At 38.9% G+C, this 7,570-nt stretch overlaps 1 protein-coding gene across 1 annotated transcript in view; it reads right to left on the reverse strand.

Annotated features, from left to right (window-relative positions):
- Positions 1–7,570, reverse strand: part of LOC117531447 (vesicle-fusing ATPase-like) — a 63,399-nt gene that overhangs the window by 38,933 nt on the left and 16,896 nt on the right.

Below are 7,570 nucleotides of genomic sequence, written 5' to 3' on the forward strand. Positions count from 1 at the left end.
AAGCCACATTCTGCACATGTTACACAGCGTGGCTTCGTAGTAAAAGAGGGCGGGTACTAGACTGGCCTGCCTGCAGTCCAGACCTGTCACCCACTGAAAATGTGTGGCGCATTATGAAGTGCAAAATAGGACAACTGAGGCCTCGGACTGTTGAACAACTGAAGCTGTACATCAAGTAGAATGGGAAAGAATTCCACCTACAAAGCTTCAACAATTAGTGTCCTCAGTTCCCAAATGCTTATTGAGTGTGTTAGAAGGAAAGGTGATGTAACACAGTGGTAAACATACCACTGTCCCAGCTTTTTTGAAACGTGTTGCAGGCATCCATTTCAAAATGAGCAAATATTTGCACAAAAACAATCAATTTTATCAGTTTGAACATTAAATATCTTATCTTTGTGGTGTATTCAACTGAATACAGGTTGAAGAGGATTTGCAAATCATTGTATTGTTTTTATTTACATTTACGCAACGTCCCAACTTCATTGGAACTGGGGTTGTACCTCACTCTTCTGTGTTTTGCCTTATATATTGCACTCATGTTTTGTTGTGAGGGGGTGCATATAGGTAGGTAATATTATTGGAATTTGAAGAAGAAAAAAAAAAAAATCTTTCAATATACAAAGACCATGGATAAAGTTAGTGAAATGTCTTCTTACAGCAGAGAACAAGTCAAGAGCAATGGTCACAGGTCAAAATCGAATCAAAAGTTATTGTCTAAAATACATTAATCATCATATCTCAGGAAGTAGATGATATGCTGAAATGTAGGATTCTGCTTAGACCTCTGCTCTTCTGGAACCATGATGGCAATTAAGCAAAGTCAAATAATTAACTGGCAGTAGTAATGCCTTGTGTTGTACAAGATAGAATAAATCGCTTAAATGTGGATACAATTTCTTTGAGGCCTGCATAGTTATTTTACTGTTTTGTTATACTAAAAATGTTCTCAATATAAATGTTAAACATGTGTTTTGCACATTTTTGTAAACAACAAAAAGGTTTTAAAAATAAAACTAGGATAAAAGTTAGGTCTATCAAAACATTTGCTGTAGTTAAAAAGGAAATTATTGTTTTTAATTTAAGAATATGCACATATTTTCATTTAAAGCCATTACTTCCTTCATTCGCCTCACCTTAAAAAGTGTTTAAAATCTGCAGCCATGTTCAACTCTTTGCGATAATTTTACGTGACTAACATTATTGATTATATATTTAGGAAACGCGTTTAAAAACAGCTGTTATATGGGTTTATTTAGCGTTAGCACAAAAATAGCACGAGATGCTAGCAGCCGCACTTCCGGGCTACAGTCGGAGTTTTGAATGACGTCTCATCTGCCACACAGACTGCGCCGAGCTACTTTCACGCTACGTATAACAAAAAGCTTCTAGTAATCTAAAAGACCACACGTTTGGGAGTCAGGCTGTTTACTTCCCGGTAGTTTTTAGTTTAGTCTGGATATTAGTGTCATGTGAACTCACCCGGGCCGCTCATTGTTGTATTTTTTAAATTCCTGGATGTTAAAGTGCCATTCAGCAAAATACGCTGCGCAGGACCGCCTGTGAAGCAAAGGGGCGGGACTTCCACTGGTGATGTCATCGAGTGACGTGACAAAATTTCAGACTTTTCTTTCTTTTTTCTTTCTTTTTAGTTGGTTATTTATGTTCCATTTTTATAAAAATGTCGTATCATAATGTATATGTGAGGTAGACGGATCAGATATCTTAGATGCAGACATTAACTGACAGGTCAAGAAAATGCATGTTTATGGAAATTTAATACTGCCCAAATTTCACATATTAACTGTGATGTCAAATTAAGTTGTGCTGCCAGTCTGGAAACAAATGACAGTTATGGCTCATTTCACAGAACTACCACAAGCAAGTGGACCAGTGAATACTGAGCCGTGCACGTGAAGCTTTTAGATCATTGCAGGTAGTGTTCCATTTAAATAAATAAATTAAAAACATTGAGCACTCATTGTCTTAGCTGACACAGCAGGCTAGTGAAATAATTTTGGAATGCCACACTGGAAACGGACATATAGCCACACAGCCCACACATCACCTGGCTGGTGCAGATTGCTGGTTGGATCAGTGTTCTGCTTGCATGGTTTCCCGTCAGGATCAAGGATGTTTCTGTGGTGGGGTAATACTCCACACCTGACCCCATTCTGCTTGCATGGACCGGGTTTTGGATAAACTCATGCAGACTTACACCTTGGTGCCTCTGTTGTCAGGAAAAGGTTTGTTGACCTTGACTTTGCAGGTGATGCTGTGAACTTTGGAGAATCTATGCATGCTCCCATTGTCAACGTAATGAGTTATGAGTCAGAGTGATTTGTGATTGTCCTAGATCAAGATCAAGATCTAGTGTTGCAGGGACTTCATGGTCTCAGGCCATCAGAAGTGCGCCGATATGCACAAAGTCTTCAATTTGCTAAGATTCCCTTATCATTGATGCTCAGCCTTTGAGGGTAAGTGATGTCTCAAAGATCTTAGGAAGTCATGAGGTACTTGTCAGGAGGTGCTGGTAATGCCAACAGGAGAACAATGGTCTAAATTTTTAGGGTGCTGATAAATATTTTGGGCCAACTGTGGCATGCAAAGAATTTGTGCTTTAGAGTCCCTGGCATCCCCTACAACAGAATCCATTCCATCAGGTTAATCCCAAATTTAGGCTGGCAGCCATTTACACAGGGTGGATTGGGACAAAGGCAGGTAACAGGTGTCCTCAACCAGACAAGCCTGAACTTGACACTGGTCTATACAGTATGTGTCAGAATAATAGTAGTGCTATGTGATTAAATCAAATCAAATCAATTTTATTTATATAGCGCCAAATCACAACAAACAGTTGCCCCAAGGCACTTTATATTGTAAGGCAAAAGCCATACAATAATTACAGAAAAACCCCAACGGTCAAAACGACCCCCTGTGAGCAGCACTTGGTGACAGTGGAAGGAAAAACTCCCTTTTAACAGGAAGAACCTCCAGCAGAACCAGGCTCAGGGAGGGGCAGTCTTCTGCTGGGACTGGTTGGGGCTGAGGGGAGAGAATCAGGAAAAAGACATGCTGTGGAAGAGAGCAGAGATCAATCACTAATGATTAAATGCAGAGTGGTGCATACAGAGCAAAAGGAGAAACAAACACTCAGTGCATCATGGGAACCCCCCAGCAGTCTAAGTCTATAGCAGCATAACTAGGGGATGGTTCACGGTCACCTGATCCAGCCCTAACTATAAGCTTTAGCAAAAAGGAAAGTTTTAAGCCTAATCTTAAAAGTAGAGAAGGTGACTGTCTCCCTGATCTGAATTGGGAGCTGGTTCCACAGGAGAGGAGCCTGAAAGCTGAAGGCTCTGCCTCCCATTCTACTCTTAAAAACCCTAGAACTACAAGTAAGCCTGCAGTCTGAGAGCAAAGCGCTCTACTGGGGTGATATGGTACTATGAGGCCCCTAAGATAAGATGGGACCTGATTATTCAAAACCTTATAAGTAAGAAGAAGAATTTTAAATTCTATTCTAGAATTAACAGGAAGCCAATGAAGAGAGGCCAATATGGGTGAGATATGCTCTCTCCTGCTAGTCCATGTCAGTACTCTAGCTGCAGCATTTTGAATTAACTGAAGGCTTTTCAGGAAACTTTTAGGACAACCTGATAATAATGAATTACAATAGTCCAGCCTAGAGGACATAAATGCATGAATTCGTTTTTCAGCATCACTCTGAGACAAGACCTTTCTAATTTTAGAGATATTGCGCAAATGCAAAAAAGCAGTCCTACATATTTGCTTAATATGCGCATTGAAGGACATATCCTGATCAAAAATGACTCCAAGATTTCTCACAGTATTACTGGAGGTCAGGGTAATGCCATCCAGAGTAAGGATCTGGTTAGACACCATGTTTCTAAGATTTGTGGGGCCAAGTACAATAACTTCAGTTTTATCTGAGTTTAAAAGCAGGAAATTAGAGGTCATCCATGTATTTATGTCTGTAAGACATTCCTGCAGTTTAACTAATTGGTGCGTGTCCTCTGGCTTCATGGATAGATAAAGCTGGGTATCATCTGCGTAACAATGAAAATTTAAGCAATGCTTTCTAATAATACTGCCTAACGGAAGCATGTATAAAGTGAATAAAATTGGTCCTAGCACAGAACCTTGTGGAACTCCATAATTAACCTTAGTCTGTGAAGAAGACTCCCCATTTACATGAACAAACTGTAATCTATGTAGATAAAATATGATTCAACCACCGCAGCGCAGTGCCTTTAATACCTATGGCATGCTCTAATCTCTGTAATAAAATTTTATGGTCAACAGTATCAAAAGCAGCACTGAGGTCTAACAGGACAAGCACAGAGATGAGTCCACTGATAAGAAGATCATTTGTAACCTTCACTAATGCTGTTTCTGTACTATGATGAATTCTAAAACCTGACTGAAACTCTTCAAATAGACCATTCCTCTGCAGATGATCAATTAGTTGTTACAACTACCCTTTCAAGAATTTTTGAGAGAAAAGGAAGGTTGGAAATTGGCCTATAATTAGCTAAGATAGCTGGGTCAAGTGATGGCTTTTTAAGTAATGGTTTAATTACTGCCACCTAACCCTGTGGTACATAGCCAACTAATAGAGATAGATTGATCATATTTAAGATCGAGCATTAATTAATGGTAGGGCTCCCTTGAGCAGCCTGGTAGGAATGGGGTCTAATAGACATGTTGATGGTTTGGAGGAAGTAACTAATGAAAATAACTCAGACAGAACAATCGGAGAGAAAGAGTCTAACCAAATACCAGCATTACTGAAAGCAGCCAAAGATAATGATATATCTTTGGTATGGTTATGAGTAATTTTTCTCTATAGTTAAAATTTATTAGCAAAGAAACTCATGAGTCATTACTAGTTAAAGTTAAAGGAATACTCGGCTCAATAGAGCTCTGACTCTTTGTCAGCCTGGCTACAGTGCTGAAAAGAAACCTGGGGTTGTTCTTATTTTCTTCAATTAGTGATGAGTAGTAAGATGTCCTAGCTTTACGGAGGGCTTTTTTATAGAGCAACAGACTCTTTTTCCAGGCTAAGTGAAGATCTTCTAAATTAGTGAGGACGCCATTTCCTCTCCAACTTACGGGTTATCTGCTTTAAGCTGCGAGTTTGTGAGTTATACCACGGAGTCAGGCACTTCTGATTTAAGGCTCTCTTTTCAGAGGAGCTACAGCATCCAAAGTTGTGCTCAATGAGGATGTAAAACTATTGATGAGATAATCTATCTCACTCACAGAGTTTAGGTAGCTACTCTGCACTGTGTTGGTATATGGCATTGGAGAACATAACAAAGAAGGAATCATATCCTTAAACCTACTTACAGCGCTTTCCGAAAGACTTCTACTGTAATGAAACTTATTCCCCACTGCTGGGTAGTCCATTAAATGTAAATGTTATTAAGAAATGATCAGACAGAAGGGGTTTTTCAGGGAATACTGTTAAGTCTTCAATTTCCATACCATAAGTCAGAACAAGATCTAAAGTATGGTTAAAGTGGTGGGTGGACTCATTTACATTTTGAGTGAAGTCAATTGAGTCTAATAATAGATTAAATGCAGTGTTGAGGCTGTCATTCTCAGCATCTGTGTGGATGTTAAAATCGCCCACTATAATTATCTTATCTGAGCTAAGCACTAAGTCAGACAAAAGGTCTGAAAATTCACAGAGAAACTCACAGTAACGACCAGGTGGACGATAGATAATAACAAATAAAACTGGTTTTTGGGACTTCCAATTTGGATGGACAAGACTAAGACTCAAGCTTTCAAATGAATTAAAGCTCTGTCTGGGTTTTTGATTAATTAATAAGCTGGAGTGGAAGATTGCTGCTAATCCTCCCCCTCGGCTGTGTTATGAGCATTCTGACAGTTAGTGTGACTCGGGGGTGTTGACTCATTTAAACTAACATATTCATCCTGCTGTAACCAGGTTTCTGTAAGGCAGAATAAATCAATATGTTGATCAATTATTATATCATTTACTAACAGGGACTTAGAAGAGAGAGACCTAATGTTTAATAAACCACATTAACTGTTTTAGTCTGTGGTGCAGTTGAAGGTGCTATATTATTTTTTCCTTTTGAATTTTTATGCTTAAATAGATTTTTACTGGTTGGTGGTGGTCTGGGAGCAGGCACCGTCTAAAAAGATTAATCCAGGTTTTGAGTTTATTTCTTACTGTTACATGGGAAACAAGGTACCAGTAGATTCAGTAGATTCTCACAAATCCAACAAGACCAAGCATTCATAATATGCACACTCTTAAGGCTATGAAATTGGGCTATTAGTTAAAAAAAAAAAGTAGAAAAGGGGGTGTTCACAATAATAGTAGCATCTCAAAACTACTGTATTATGTTCAAACTGCTTTTTTAGCAATCCTGTGGCTCACTAAACTAGTATTTAGTTGTATAACCACAGTTTTTCATGATTTCTTCACATCTGTGAGGCATTAATTTTGTTGGTTTGGAACCAAGATTTTGCTGGTTTACTAGTGTGCTTGGGGTCATTGTCTTGTTGAAACACCCGTTTCAAGGGCATGTCCTCTTCAGCACAAGGCAACATGACCTCTTCAAGTATTTTGACATATCCAAACTTATCCATGATACCTGGTATGCGATATATAGGCCCAACACCACAGTAGGAGAAACGTGCCCATGATGCTTGCACCACCATGCTTCACTGTCTTCACTGTGAACTGTGGCTTGAATTCAGAGTTTGGGGTCGTCTCACAAACTGTCTGCAGCCTTTGGACCCAAAAAGAACAATTTTACTCTCATCAGTCCACAAAATATTCCTCCATTTCTCTTTAGGCCAGTTGATGTGTTCTTTGGCAAATTGTAACCTCTTCTGCACGTCTTTTATTTAACAGAGGGACTTTGCGGGGGATTCTTGCAAATAAATTAGCTTCACACAGGCGTCTTCTGTCACAGCACTTACAGGTAACTCCAGGCTGTCTTTGATCATCCTGGAGCTGATCAATGGGTGAGCCTTTGCTATGGTTATTTTTCTATCCATTTTGATGGTTGTTTTCCGTTTTCTTCCATGCATCTTTTTTTTTTGTCCATTTTAAAGCATTGGAAATCATTGTAGATGAACAGCCTATAATTTTTTGCACCTGTGTATAGGTTTTCCCCTCTCCAATCAACTTTTTAATCAAACTACGCTGTTCTTCTGAACAATGTCTTGAACATCCCATTTTCCTCAGGCTTTCAAAGAGAAAAGCATGTTCAACAGGTGCTGGCTTCCTCCTTAAATAGGAGACACCTGATTCACACCTGTTCGTTCCAGAAAATTGATGAACTGAATGCCACACTACTATTATTGTGAATTAATATTTGTACTAATAGCCCGATTTCATAGCCTTAAGAGTGTGCATATCATCTGCTTGGTCTTGTGAGAATCTACTGGTATACCTTGTTTCCCATGTACAATAATATACTCAAAACCTGGATTAAACATTTTAGTCACATTGTACTACTATTATTCTGAACACTACTGTAAATTGGTAGTCAACACCTAC

Source organism: Thalassophryne amazonica, chromosome 18, assembly GCF_902500255.1.
Source record: "Thalassophryne amazonica chromosome 18, fThaAma1.1, whole genome shotgun sequence".
Lineage (NCBI taxonomy): Eukaryota > Metazoa > Chordata > Actinopteri > Batrachoidiformes > Batrachoididae > Thalassophryne > Thalassophryne amazonica.